The sequence below is a fragment of the Hydra viridissima genome, unplaced genomic scaffold (assembly GCF_058129835.1).
Source record: "Hydra viridissima isolate aposymbiotic clone 2 unplaced genomic scaffold, HvirCarnegie_v1 scaffold_5, whole genome shotgun sequence".
In the NCBI taxonomy this organism is placed as follows: Eukaryota; Metazoa; Cnidaria; class Hydrozoa; order Anthoathecata; family Hydridae; genus Hydra; species Hydra viridissima.
The window spans coordinates 546,042-560,377 of NW_028324304.1; the positions used below are offsets into that span (position 1 = coordinate 546,042).

The 14,336-nt window shown below is 34.1% G+C and overlaps 1 protein-coding gene across 1 annotated transcript in view; it reads right to left on the reverse strand.

Annotated features, from left to right (window-relative positions):
* LOC149887557 (uncharacterized) overlaps positions 1-14,336 on the reverse strand; it is a 115,747-nt gene that overhangs the window by 61,817 nt on the left and 39,594 nt on the right. The gene's annotated exons all lie outside the window — the stretch shown is intronic.

Here is a 14,336-nt window from a genome sequence, read left to right on the forward strand (position 1 = left end):
CGTCGTAGCATTTGATATAATAGACGATGGAGCTTGGAACATGCTTTTGACATTTTTTGGTATATGACTCTTTATTATTATACTCAGTGTTGTCATCGATAGGTTTGATGAAACTTTCAAAGTCGGCATAGACGCAGTACGGAACTCTCATACTATTGTTGTAGTTTTTAAACTCAAGGGTCGACCCTTCTTTTGGAAGTTCGATTCTCATAGGCGCGTTATCATAGCAGTATTTTCGATGAATTTGGAGCTTTTCTTGTTGGTCATAGCCGTGCATGCACCTTCTGCAAAAATATCTTTTATGTTGATGTTTTGATGCTGAAGAACGAGCAAACCGACTGAAATTTTTAATGAGGCAATAATGGCTGTTTTCTTCGTTTGAAATATACAACAAATCAACACAGTGTTTTCGATCATGAAATTTAGATATTTGCATAGGTTGAGGTTTATTCATTTCGTAGTGAAAGACGTTCACGCTGATGTCAGGATTATTCACTTCAAACTTTTCGATTTGAGTTGTCTTTATAGGAAATTCCATTCCATTCCAATTAAGCTCTTTAGATTTTTCAATCAACTCATTATCAATTCTTTCATTGTCTCTATTTTTAAGATTCAAAGCTCTGGTGACGCACCACTTGAAACATTGATCGTCATCGTTTTTCATGTTGATGATGGCTTTTTTGTTTTTCAACTTGTTAGGCAGCTCCATGTAGGAAGAACCCTTGAAAGGTTCATAATCGATAAATCTGATATCCATTTTTAAAATCTTTGACAAGACGCAATTGGATCCCATCTTGTTGTAATTAGCGCTTCGCTCCAAGATTTTTTCTTCCATTTGACTCACAACCGTTCTTACATCTGTACCCTCCAATATAATTTTCAAGTTGGATGAAAAGTGAGCCATCTGAGTAGTCTCTTCACCTGTTAAGATGCTTACGCGAGTCATTTCACAGATTAAAACAATTCTTACCTTTGTGTTTCTTTCTCCTGCTATGGTTTGAATGACCGACTCTCTCACCAAGTTTAAAAAAGGAACAATGTCTTGGTATCGAGAAGAAGGTGTGTAAGAAAATAGTCTAGCAGCACGCTCTGCTGAATGTTCATTCAACTTGAATTCTATTTTATAAGGTTTTGACACTGGCTGTTTATACACTGTTTTTAATACAAGTGATTTGATAGACTTTACCTTTTCATTGATTTGTTCTACTGATTTGCTTACCTTATTCTTGACTACTTCAGGAACGTAGGGTTCTATCCATTCTTTAATATCATTAAACTTAGTTTTAACATACGACGCTACACTTTTTGCAGCTGCCGTCAGACTTGAAAATAAAGGTCTTGGTGCTGGAACCGGTCTAGGTGTAATAACGTTTGTTGAATCTATAACTGGTGTGTTAAGAATAGAGGGTTCATCTCCAGTCACCCGATTTTGCAAGAGAGCAGAAGGTTCGAATGAAATCAAGTCGTCAGACCTTGGTCTTGGAGCAGGCACAGGTCTAGGTGCTGGAACCGGTCTTGGGGCAGACACAGGTCTTTCAGGACTAACAACAATCCTTACTTTTGTTGGCTTTATTGAAACTTTTGTCGGCTTTACAGAAACTTTTACAGGTGGTTGAACAAACCTAACCATGGTAGGTCTTACATTAACAGACAACGGTCTCGCCTCAGTCGTTCGTCTACGAGTAGCAGGTCCATACCCAATGATAGGTCTTGTTGTTTTAATAGCCTCAACAAGCTCTTCCCTAGTCATTCTGGTATAGTCTTTTATAGCTCTTTCTTTAGCATCTCTTCTTAATGATGCCATTGATACTTTTTGATCTTTCACACTTTTACTTTCCATTTTTATTACGGAAAGATTTTTGTTTAAGCCACTTTCAATTTTTCGCTCTTTGGCGGTAGTTTTTGCTTTTTGCTTTTTAGCATCAGTTTTATCACCCATTTTATTAAGGGAAAGAAAATTTTTTTCGATGCATTCAATTTTTCGCTCTTTAGCAATTAAATCTGGTTTTGAAGAATAGATACTCATTTTATCTCTGCCGTGATTTTCTTTAAGTCAATTCAATTTTTTTAAATCTTGGCACACTTTCAGCATATTTTCTTCTTCGAAAAGTTTTTACCGTTTTTTTTAATTCTCCCGTGAAAAGAATTAAAAAATTATTTGGAAAGACGTGAATACATATTTTTAATCTCTCTAATATGTTCAGTGATTTTACGACAATTATTACGACCGCTAGCATTTAGTTTCCAATTTGTTCCTATCAGGAATTTATTACGCAGATCAATGTCTTCTTTTATATTTCTGATCACTTCTTCAAAAGGTGCTACTTCAACCATTTCTTTGAAAATGATTCGATGTTCCTTTGGAAGTTTTCTTACGTTTTTTAGAAATTTAAGCAAACTTTTTGATTTAGTCGTATCAGAAGTTGACTCAAAGCTATCATCAAGAGCATTTAAAAGATCATCCTTTTGCATGCTTTCCATCTTTTTATTTATGCCAAGAATTTTATTTAAGTCAATTTTTTAACATGTTAAAAGTTAAAAAATCAATTTTGCTGCTTTTTACGTTTTTCAAGCTTTTCAGAATTTAAAAATTCAATCTTGATTCCATCATCCACCTTTCCATCTCGACGCTCTAAATATCTCCATCCACGTCCAGTTCCTGCCATCGCTTTGTAAAGAGACTTGTATTCAGTCACCTCACCCGTTTCTATGTCGGTTATTCTCACAGTGATGGGCTTTTTCTTAACAAAACTAAGCCATTCCCATTTTGGATCAACAGGTTTTTTTTCTTTTGGAGGAGGCTTTATTTTTTTTTCTTTTGCTCTTTCCAAAATCTCATCTTTACTGATCAAATTATTTTCAACCGCAAGCATCATCAACGTTATTAAATCATCTGCTGTTTTACTAACGCTGTTTTCATTCAACAAATTTTTCAAATACGATGTTGTATATCTCATTTTTATTATACCAAGATTTTCTTTAAGTCAATTCAAAAAATCATGATTCTTTAGAATGTTCACCAATGACTGGTCTTGTGTTTTTTATTGCTTTCACAAGCTCATCCTTTTTCATTTCCGAGTAACCCTTTATCGCATGGCTTTTACCTAATTCACGCAATTCTTTTAACGTTTTGCTATCCATTTTTATTCAGATTAAAAACTAATAAACAGCAGTCATGTTGGTTCCGTCTGAAACAAATTTAAGCAGTTTGTCAGAGATCACCACTGCAAAAATAATGGTATTTGCAATAGTTGAAGTTCGAAATTTAAGGTTTACCACTAATTCAGCTGTTTCCGACGTCATTCTTTCTTTTTGCTTGCTGATATCCACAAAGAACAACGGATATAATTTTATATATTCAAGCAAGCTTAACCCAGATTGACAAACAAGTTCATTTGTACCGTAATATTTATCATCAAAAGAGAACGCATCTGAATAAGCCATGACCACTCTCTTTTCTCCAAAATTCAAGTCGTAATTGTAATTTGGATACTTTATTCCATTAACAGTCACGTAAAAATTGCTAACATCACAATGATCGAATAGTGACGGATTAACTGTTTGACTGGAATTTCTGTTTGTCTGAAGTCCGAACAAGATAAATCTTGGAATGCTTTTGTCAGTGACTCTTCCAAGCGACCAGGTAAATTCTGTTTGACCAGCTGGAATAAGCTGTCTTTCACATTTGTTTGATTTATAAGCCACTTGAATGGGAATTTTTTGGGCTATTAAATTCATGAAATCAGTCTTTTTCGAAATATCCAATTCAACGCGAGGCATATAAAGTCTGAATTTTTTAAGGTTGATCATTCCTGCACTAACGCTCTCCGCTCTATAAATCGCATCATCACATTCTTTCTTTGTAAAGGTGATGGTATGCCTAAACCCATAAACAACTTTGTCATAGGTTTCGCAAAATCCAAAAATGTGCTTCAACGGAATTTTAAACGAAAAAGCTCCAACGGATGTAGTGTCTGCAAACAAGTGGTCTCGTCTAACATTGAATCCTGAATTTCCAACAAGATTTGACGTATCCATATACCACATCTGTTTTAATCCATCAGCAAACTGAAATCCATAAGGATATTTCATCAATCCAAGTATGGTGGTGGCTGGACCTGGATACATCACTCGTTCCACTTGCTCTCCCGACAAGTCATAAGTCACATCATTAAACAAATACATCAAAGCGTTGTTCACCAGTGCAATGTTGTCTTTAGCATCATAAAAGGTTCCATCGCTCTTTTTCAACACTCCTTCAATAAGAATGTAAGCCTCTGATGGTACTGTTTGAATCGATTGACAGTCAATCTCAAAAGTAATCGTGCCTGAAGAATTTAAATCGAGATTGGTTGGAAGGTACTCAAAAAAATCAACTTTTTCAATACCAATATCATACTCTGGGTTCTCAGTAACTCTTAATCGCTCAGTACTTATCATTTTTTATATAATAAAAAAAATTATTTAATTCATTTAAATGTCTCTCATTGCAAGACATTGCAAGTTTATAACAAGTCATCGCAATAGAATGCTATCTTCATACTATTTTCATACCCTGTCCCATTTTCACCAGGTCTTGAATTCGAATCGCGTTCTTTTTAGACATTTTCTTACTTTGAATAGATGAACCAGTCTTTAATTTTTCAATGGTCTTTTTACCTTTGTCAATAGCAACGTCTTTAGCAGCGGAAATGGCTGAAAGGGCTAACTCTGTCCCAGCAGATTTTGCAGCTGTAATCGCTTCTTGTCCAATTTTACTTGTTGCAGCATTTTTAAGCAAATTCACTGTTGCTTTTGACACACTTGACGCAGCTGCTCTTTTTATGAAATTTTTAATCATGTCCACAATACCACCTCCACCAACAACGTTCTTTTTCACATATCTTCTTTTGTTCACAATGAGCATTTTTTTTAAATAAAACAATTTTTTTAAATAATTTTATCAATAGTCCTCATTAACGATTTATATTCCTCTTTATTAATCTCTCCTTGTCTCAACAGCTCATCGCAAATAGCAACAGCCTCGTTTCTTGAAGCCGTGTTTCCAGCATGCCAAGCAGCTATACTCAATTCAAGCTTTTCCACCAACGCATTAGGATCGCTTGGAAGAATAATGACACCGCGACCTTTTTTACCTTTTTCAATACGCATCATTTTTTCCCAAATAGGAGCAATAAGTTGTTGATACTTTGGTCTTCTTGATGATTTCGGTTTATGCGGTTGCGAATCAGATCTTATAGCATCACTGTCCATTAAAATTTTTTCATAATTTTGCAAATCTTCATCGGTATAGTTCTTTGGTATTGTTAATTCAGTCATCAGTTCCCAAAGACCTTTTGTTCCATTATACTTTTCTTCACCGACAATGATATCATTTCCATCTATTTCAACCTCCATTTTTCCAATGTACATTTTATCTCCAACTTTGTTCACTTCAAAAGGCATTTTGGATACAAATTTTCCTTTAAGCATCTTTTCATTGCTCTCGATGATAGGTTTAAATAGCTTGCTCACATCAGCTTGAAAATTCGTATCTGAAATGTTGTCATTCACGCTGTTCTGATAAATCCTCTTTCGTCTATCATTAATTTCTTTCACAATTTCATCCCTTTTATTCAGGTCTTGTATTTTAAAGAAAAACATCTTTTTAAAATACGTGGAAAAAAACATAAATTGGTTTTTACGACTACGTTGATCCTTTCTTAAACAAATTGTTAAACGTTTGAATCGCGTCTTCTCGTCCTTTTTGGATCAAGTTTTCTTTAGTAACTTCATCTATCCCCTTTTTGGTTTTGGTTCGTATTTCCTCCATCAAGGATTTAAATTTTTGAAGCTCATCAATAATCAATTGAAACTCTGAATCGTTTATTTTTCCATCCATCAACGCTTTGGAAATGTGCTCGCTAATCGTATTCAATTTCGACTCTGCCAACACTTTGATCTTTTCATGCTTCTCTGCTTTTAATGCTAGTTTTTTGTTGACTTGTCCTCCTACAATGGATAAAAACCCCATTCCAATAGCCACACCTTCACACGCAATTGCAACAGGGGCAGCAGCGATGGTTGATAAAAGACCAATTCCAGTCGCACCTAGTGTTATACATAATCCTTGCATCACATTGTCCACATTCGAAATGATTCTAAACACGCGATGGTACTTTTTGCTTAGATGAACTCGCTTTGCTTTTTCACTCTCTATCTCTTTCTGAATCTCGCTTATTTTCTGAAGCCTATAAACATGTCCTCCTTCATCTACAGGAGCTGATGGAAGAACTGGATAAAGTTTTTCATTCAATATTTCCATTTTTTATTAATAAAAAAACTATTTTAAATCAATATAGTTAATCTTGCAAAGTTTTTCTCCTTTTTTAACGGTGACTTCCTTGTTGTTATAATTGTGTATGGTTATAAATATCTCATCCACAGACTCGGAAAAAATAGCATCGTTTTTGAAATAATTCAATTGGTTGCTTATTTTATCCATCAAAGTGACGACAGCAATTCCTTTGTCTAATTGTAAACCTACAGACAACGATATCTGCTTGTGAGATACAGGAGGAAATTTAATGTCTTGTTGAGCAAAAATCTCATATTGTTTGTTAACGTTGAAATAAGGTGGATGATCTAACGTTTTCGTAGACACAATAATGTTGTTTGGTTTTCTTTCCTCCAACTCTCTAACCCTCTCTTCCAAAATTTTTAATTGCAAATCCAAACTATGAACTTCTGCTGAGGCAACATTTCTAAAAAACTTGTGAGGAGCATGCATTTTACATATTAAAAATAAATTTTTTAGATCATTTTATTCTTTATATGTGAGGAATAAAATGATTATCGTTTTAAGCAGCAGAAGCACACACTCTATATTCATCCTTTTTAAAACCTTCAATCAACGCCTCAATCTTTAATCTATTTCTTTTCTCCTCCTCATCATTGATGTAAATGATAAAGTTGTTTCCACCCGTTTCATTACGCATATCTTCTAACAATTCATTATATATATAATCATCATATTCATTTTGTTCTTCAACACTCATCGAATTGTAATCTAAAACTATAGTATCATTGTAAGGTCCATTGTAAGGTAAATCTTCAGGATCAACATCTTCTGAACTAGGTAAACTAAATACAGCAGCTTCGTCTAAAACATTAAAATCATCATCGCTTAAATAATATCTTTCCATAAATTCTTGCGTAAATTTTTCAGTATATTCTTCCATAAATTGTTCATAAATTTCTTCTATTTCATAAGTAAATTCATCTCTTTCTATCAACTCTAACGCATATTCTTCAAGACTAGTAATTTCTTCCGGCGTTGGAGGTTCTATCCTTTCATTCATTGCATTTAGCCGTTCTATCATCGCACGCTGATTTTCTGACATACTCATTGTTATTTTTTATATGAAAAGAAATTTATTTAACTCAAAATTCAAATTTTTTTTTCTTATCATACAAAACCAGTAGTCTATTTTTGCAAACTTAACAATTCATTATTATCTACCCATGAATTAAACGAGTCTGGATATCCTAACCATTTGACTAACGACTTGCTCTTGGTTTTGCGAATGATTTTTTCAATTCTGAATATGTCTTGATGCGTCTTTTGCATTTCTTGTTCATAAAATGTGCCTTGAATTTCTTCACCGTTAGCGTCAGCGATTTTATACGTGGGTGGATTCGTATGCTGAACATTTGACACTGTAAAAACCTCTTCAGTCCATCTCGGCGTATACCCTTTTTCAAAATGAGACTTCTTTTTTACGATCCTCACTTGATCACCCATTAAGAATTTCGGTTTTGCTGGTAATGTTTGATCCTTTCCATACATATTCCACCATACCCTACCTTTATTCTTTTCATCGCTAGCCTCCAATGGAGTCATTTTGATGGAAGAGTGCTTTGTGTTGTTGTAATTTTTCACCATCTCATCTAATACGTCAATATATTTATTGGTATTGTTGGCTGAAAAATATTTAAACATTCTCTCTTTCATCGTTCTGTTCCATCGCTCGACAACAGAACTTTTTTCCTCGTTTTCAGTGGAGTATAATTGCACACCCAACGCTCTCACGTGCTTGTTGTAAAACTCTTTTCCTTTATCCACCCATAATTTGACGCATTTTCTTTCACCAAAAATCTTTTTCAACGATTCTGCCACTTCAAGACCTGTTTTGCTTTTTAACGGAACGATCCATCCATACTTTGAAAACACGTCGATCACCATGAGTAAATATTTTACGCCCTTGTTGAATTTTGAAAACGATTGCATATCCACCAAATCTGCGGCCCATATTTCATCAATGTCGTTTACAATCACCCTTCTTCTTTTAAAATGATGAATCACCGGTTTATGAAGCTCCTCTGCAAGCTGGTCTGTCCATTTCAAATCACTCACACCCAATCCGAATTTAGCTTTGGCTTTGATGATGGGTTCGATGATTTTTCGCTCGCTTATTTCTCTCTGAGTAGGATTTTGTATAGAATCCATTTCTTCAAGCATCATTCGATCTGCTAAATTTCTGTTTTGCTTGTCGTTAAAATACTTGTAAGCTAAATCGTGGTGATATGCAGCATTGTCTACTCTATCCACCGGTTTGCTCCACTCTTGATACATGTCTGTGGAAGTAAGCCTTTTGTCTAAATTGGTTCCTGGTCCTGCAAAGTTCATCCCTGGAATGTGCATTTCTCCTGGAAACTTTGCCCATGGAAGCTTTATTTTTTTTGAAAAATTGTTGATCGATTCTACCAAGTCTCCTCCACTAAGCGCATGCGCAGAAACAAACTTGCATTTACCTCTTCCGCAGACGACACAAGCTCCTTTGACTATATGCTTGTTGTTTTTTGTGATCTCGTTTTTCAAGTGAATGGTTTCAGTCTCTCTTCTACACTTAACACAGTACATTTTTTAACATATATAAAAACTTTTTTAATATAAAAAATATGGAAGTGATGAAATTGTCGTGTAAAATTGGGAAAACCAAAAGAAACAACAGCAAGCTTTTACCGAGAAGCATTCGAGGAATCATCGTTGGAAAGTCTGGATACGGAAAAACAACGTTGCTGCTCAATTTACTGCTCAGACCTGGATGGCTCGATTATAACCGCTTGCAAGTGTTTGGAAAATCCCTTTTCCAACCTGAATACAAAATACTCAAAAGATCATTCGAAAATAAACTTCCTAAAAAGGATATTGTTGATTTGTTAACGGATGATGTACAAGACGAAATGGAAAAATTGAATTTAATCCATGAAGATGTTATTAACGATCTTTCAAAAAAATATTCCAACAATGATGATATGGAATGTCAATTTTTCGAAACAGCAGACGATGTACCTGAACCTGAAGATCTTGATTCATCCAAAAACAATTTAATGATCTTTGACGATTTGCAATTGACTAATCAAAACAAATGTGAAAAATACTACATCCGAGGAAGGCACTCTAACGTCGACTGCTTTTACCTCGCTCAAAACTATTTCGAGATTCCAAGACATACCATTAGAGAAAATGCTAACTTTATTTGTCTCTTTAAACAAGACCAAAAAAGCGTTAATCACATTTATCAAGATCACGTTTCCTGCGATATGAAAATAGAAGATTTTAAAGCCTTTTGCAATCATTGCTGGAATGAACCTCACGGATTTGCTGTCATTGATCTCTCTTCTAAAAAGAACGAGGGAAAGTACCGAAGCGGGTTTGATGATTTTTTATTTTTCTAAAACAATTTAAAAAATAATTATTATTTTAAAAATGACAGGTATAATCATCGGTGTAGATGGAAAATCAAGTGTTATCACTACTGAATTTTTGGATAAAATCGTTTTTGACGAAGGAAAAAGTTATGAAATGGCTTTTCTCGGTCTTGAGACTTACAACAGCATTCCAAATGTAAACAGTAAAAACAATTCTTTCAAATACAGCATGGACAATGGAGCTCATTGGGAGAACATTAACATTCCATCAGGAAGCTATGACATTAAAGACATCAACAATTATTTACAAAAGACCGTCTCAAACACAATAAAAAATTATGCGTCTCAAAGCGCTAGCTACGTCACAGCAAATAAAATCAGCTACTCTCCCGATAACATAAAAATCGGATCCAATTTAAGCACTTTAAAATCAACCATCACACTTGGAATGAATTATTTGATGGATTTGAACGTGGAAAACAGCATCGCATCAGTTTTAGGGTTTACTAAAAGAAAATTAAATTCCAATTCCGAATACGAGTCGGATCAAATCGTTAGAATTTCAAGCATTAGCACCATCAGAATCGTTAACAACGTTATCGGATCATCCTATATTAATGGAACCCAACTCAATTGCATTTACTCCTTTTATCCAAATGTTAGTCCTGGCTATAAAATCATTGAGAGACCAATGCATTTGATTTATCTTCCTGTTAAACTGTTTGAAATTTCAACAATGGTTACTCGCATCATTGATCAGAATGGAGATTTGGTTGATTTTCGTGGAGAGGATATTGCAATACGATATCATATTCGAGAAGTGAAATAAATAATTTTTAATACATAAAAAAATGAGCAATTATCAAAATATCAAAATTAATATCTCGCAGAGCCAATCTGATAAAATTAAAAAAGCCATTCAAGACAAAACCGATACTAGCATTAAGCTTTCTCATCAAGACTTGAACGGTAAACATGTTCTCGCTATCACTAATGCGCAATTGAATAAAATTAGAAAAGCGTATGAAGCTGGTAAAGGAGTTACACTCAAACTGAGCAGAAAACAATTATCATACAACTCGAAAGTTGAAGGTGGATTTATCGGAGCTCTTTTACCGTTATTAGGTATGATAGGCAGCACTCTTGCTACAAGAGTAGTCCCAGCTCTAGCTACTGGATTGTTAGCAGGTGTAGGCTCTTCTGCCGGTTCTGCTATGGTTGATAAAATTGCTGGAAGAGGTCTTTTTTACATGAGCAAAAATGGGAAAGGAATGAAGATAAAAACTTTAGGTGGAGAAGGATTGTTTATCACCCCATGGACTAAAAATGTTTACGGTGATGGACTCTTCATTAAAACTGGAAAAGGCTATCAATCTGCTGGAGCTGGATTATTACTCGGACCTAACTCACCCTTTAATAGTATACCCTTTTTAGGTGCTATTCTATGAAAATCGCTTGTTAAAAAATTCGGATAAACTTTTTAAGAAATTAAAAAAATGATTGACTTTCAATGGATTGACGTAGAAGGAATTGTTTTACCTAATGAAGCTTTAACTAACTTTCAATTGATAAAGGCTGCTAAACAGTTAAAATTAAAAAACTTTCAAGGCGTGTTTGTCAGGGATGAGTTACCAAAAAAGCCAAGAAAAAAAGAATGTGGTATTGTGAATACAGGAGATTCAAGCACTGGTGGGTTTCATTGGGTGTGCTGGTATAAAGACGGTGACAAAAAATACAGCTTAGACTCTTATGCTCAGCCTCCTCTTGTTGAGGTCATTGATTATTTAAAAAGCCCAGTCTTTTACAACAGCGAGAGAGTACAGTTTGGTAATACGTCTTATTGCGGTCACTTGTGTCTTTACGTTTTAAAAAAATTGAATGAAGGTCTTGACTTTCAAGAAGTTATCAATACCTTGTGGTGAAATTTTTAAAGAATAAATTTTTTTTTTAAAAATAACAAACCATGAACGTTATCCGATCTCATCAGCATAACATTTACACCGAAGAAATCAACAAAGTCGCACTCAGCGCTAACGATGACAAAAGGCACATCTTGGAAGACGGAATTCACACCCTAGCCCTTGGACACTACAAACTAAAACCATGCTTTACATTTATGAACTATGATCAACTCTTCGGACATGATGATTAAATATAAACTCGGAACACAATGCCATCCTGAAAACATTAACTATAGCAAATCACTATATTATAAAAATGTTAATGCGGTATTTCTATAAATCACAATGCACAATTCATGATTGCAGAAAATTAAAAATACAACGCCATCTTGAATTCCTTAAGTATAGAAAGGGGTCAATGCGTCAGAACCGCCTTTTGACTATATATCACATGCTTTTCTGTAAGCTTTCTTGAGTGGACCAAGTACTGATCAATCACAAGGCTGAAGCCAGTTAGAAGTGTGAGCTGGCAAAGTTGTGTGAGTCATGGCCGTCTAAAATAAGTAATTGAGGTCTGTCAGAACCAATTTTTGGAAGAAATGATTTGGTAAACCAGAGAAATGCAATTCCCTGCTTAGTCCATCCACTATCAGAAACACTCCATGTGCTTCCTTCTGGTGCATTTTCAATTTGAAAGCTGTTGAGTGACCTATTTGTTTTTCCTTTTACTATAAAATGTGGTGGAAGAGAGTTACCAATTGCATTGACACAAGCTATAACAGTGATTGTTTCCCGATTACCTGATGTACGACTATGTAGGTACTTTACTCCTTTTTTAGCAATTATTTTCCCAGGGCGATAATCAAACTGGATTCCAGTCTCATCCATATTCCATATATTCTGTGGTTTACTAATTAAATTATTTTCCATTAATACATTTTTAAGAATAGAAAAGTATGTTGAAACTTTACAAGCATTCATACACTGATGTCTAACAGCAGCTGTAACTTCTGGTTGACGTAAAGTTATCTGTTTGTGCCTTTTGCACATCCCACGCCACCATTTTTCAGAAGGTGTTCCATTTTTGAATGATTTATTATGCTTTGCAGCAAAGTTTTCAGCATATTTTAGAAACTGAGATTGGCCAAATCCTATTCCTAATGCTGCACGATTGCATGCAAAATCAACTATTTTATTTTCTTCTTCACCATTTAGAAGGGTGGGATGTCCAGGCTTGGCTCCCAATTCTGTTTTTCCAGAAAGTCTAACTTGTAGAGAACATCTTGGAACACCAAAAGCCTTACATGCTGCACGCTGTGAAAATCCATTTTTAACAGCTTCAATAGCTGATATCATAGCTGCATCACTCCATAAACAGTGCTTTCCACGTTTACTTCTATACAGTTCTTCATTTTTTTTAGAATCTTGTAAATTTTTTCTTACTTTAACTTTCTTGATTTTTTCCATTCTAATAAGAAATTTCAGAGTTCTATAAAAAACATAAATATTAAACTATAAGATAGTTATTAATATTTAACAAATGTTCTTGCATATAAGTGCACATAGCCATAATATATGTAGATGCGTATCTATAACATTCATTATCATACAACAAAATTAAAATATTATTATGCAAAAAAGCATTTAATCAAGACCATGGTCATGTATCAAGGCCTATATATAGAATTTTATTTATAAAATGGTATTTGTAATGTAATGTTATAAAAATATGTTATTAATCTACTTAAAATAAAATTTATAGTTATAAATAATACTATGTTTATAAAGAATACAAAGTTAAGTTTGGATTACTTTTAAACATTACATAGGCTATATACATAATACAATGCAATATAGATACATTTGTGTCTATACAAACTGACACATGTACATATAACATAATAATTGCATAACTATATACATGATCATTAATACACATTAAATAGCATAGTCTTCAAAATTACACAAACAAACACACACATATCTATGAAAGTGTGTCATTTTTAAAGTTATAAATGTCAAGTCATTTTTAAAGTTATAAATGTTTTATAGTTTAAAAAAATCGTAAACATAAACTTAATTATGGCCAGAATTAGGAATAATCTTTGGCCAGATATAGGACATTCGGTAGAAAATATATTACAATTTTATATATAGAAATTCACATATAAATAGAATTTATGCACATTATTCAAAACTAGCAAAATTACATATACAGTTTTAATAACGTTACATTCTAATATTACTTTCAATTCAAGCGATTTACAAACGCAATGATGTTTGAATGTCATTATCAAAACTTTGAAAATATCAAAAATCGAGTTTACGGACGCAAGAAATTTATCAAATATTTCCAGCATGTTTTCAAAGCATCAGCATTTCTATATATTTTCTTAACTGCACATTTAAAAATTAAAAACTTAAAATATCATGTTTTATTTCATAACAGACCAATAAACTATTACATTAAAGCATTTTGAGCTTCTGAAAATTAGCCAGAATTAGGACGCGGCCAGATATAGGTCAGTTTACCCTAGAGCACTTTCCGTTGATTTTGAGACCCATCCCAGTTAACCATTTCAACTGGGTCCCAGATGGGAACCAACTGGGGAAAATACTGGGACCCATCTGGGTCCCATCTTGATTCTGTCAGTGGGATCCAACTGGGTCCCATCTGGGATTAGTCTGGGTTTTTGACGGGAAATCCCATATTGAACCCAGACACTTTTTCATTTACCGCGG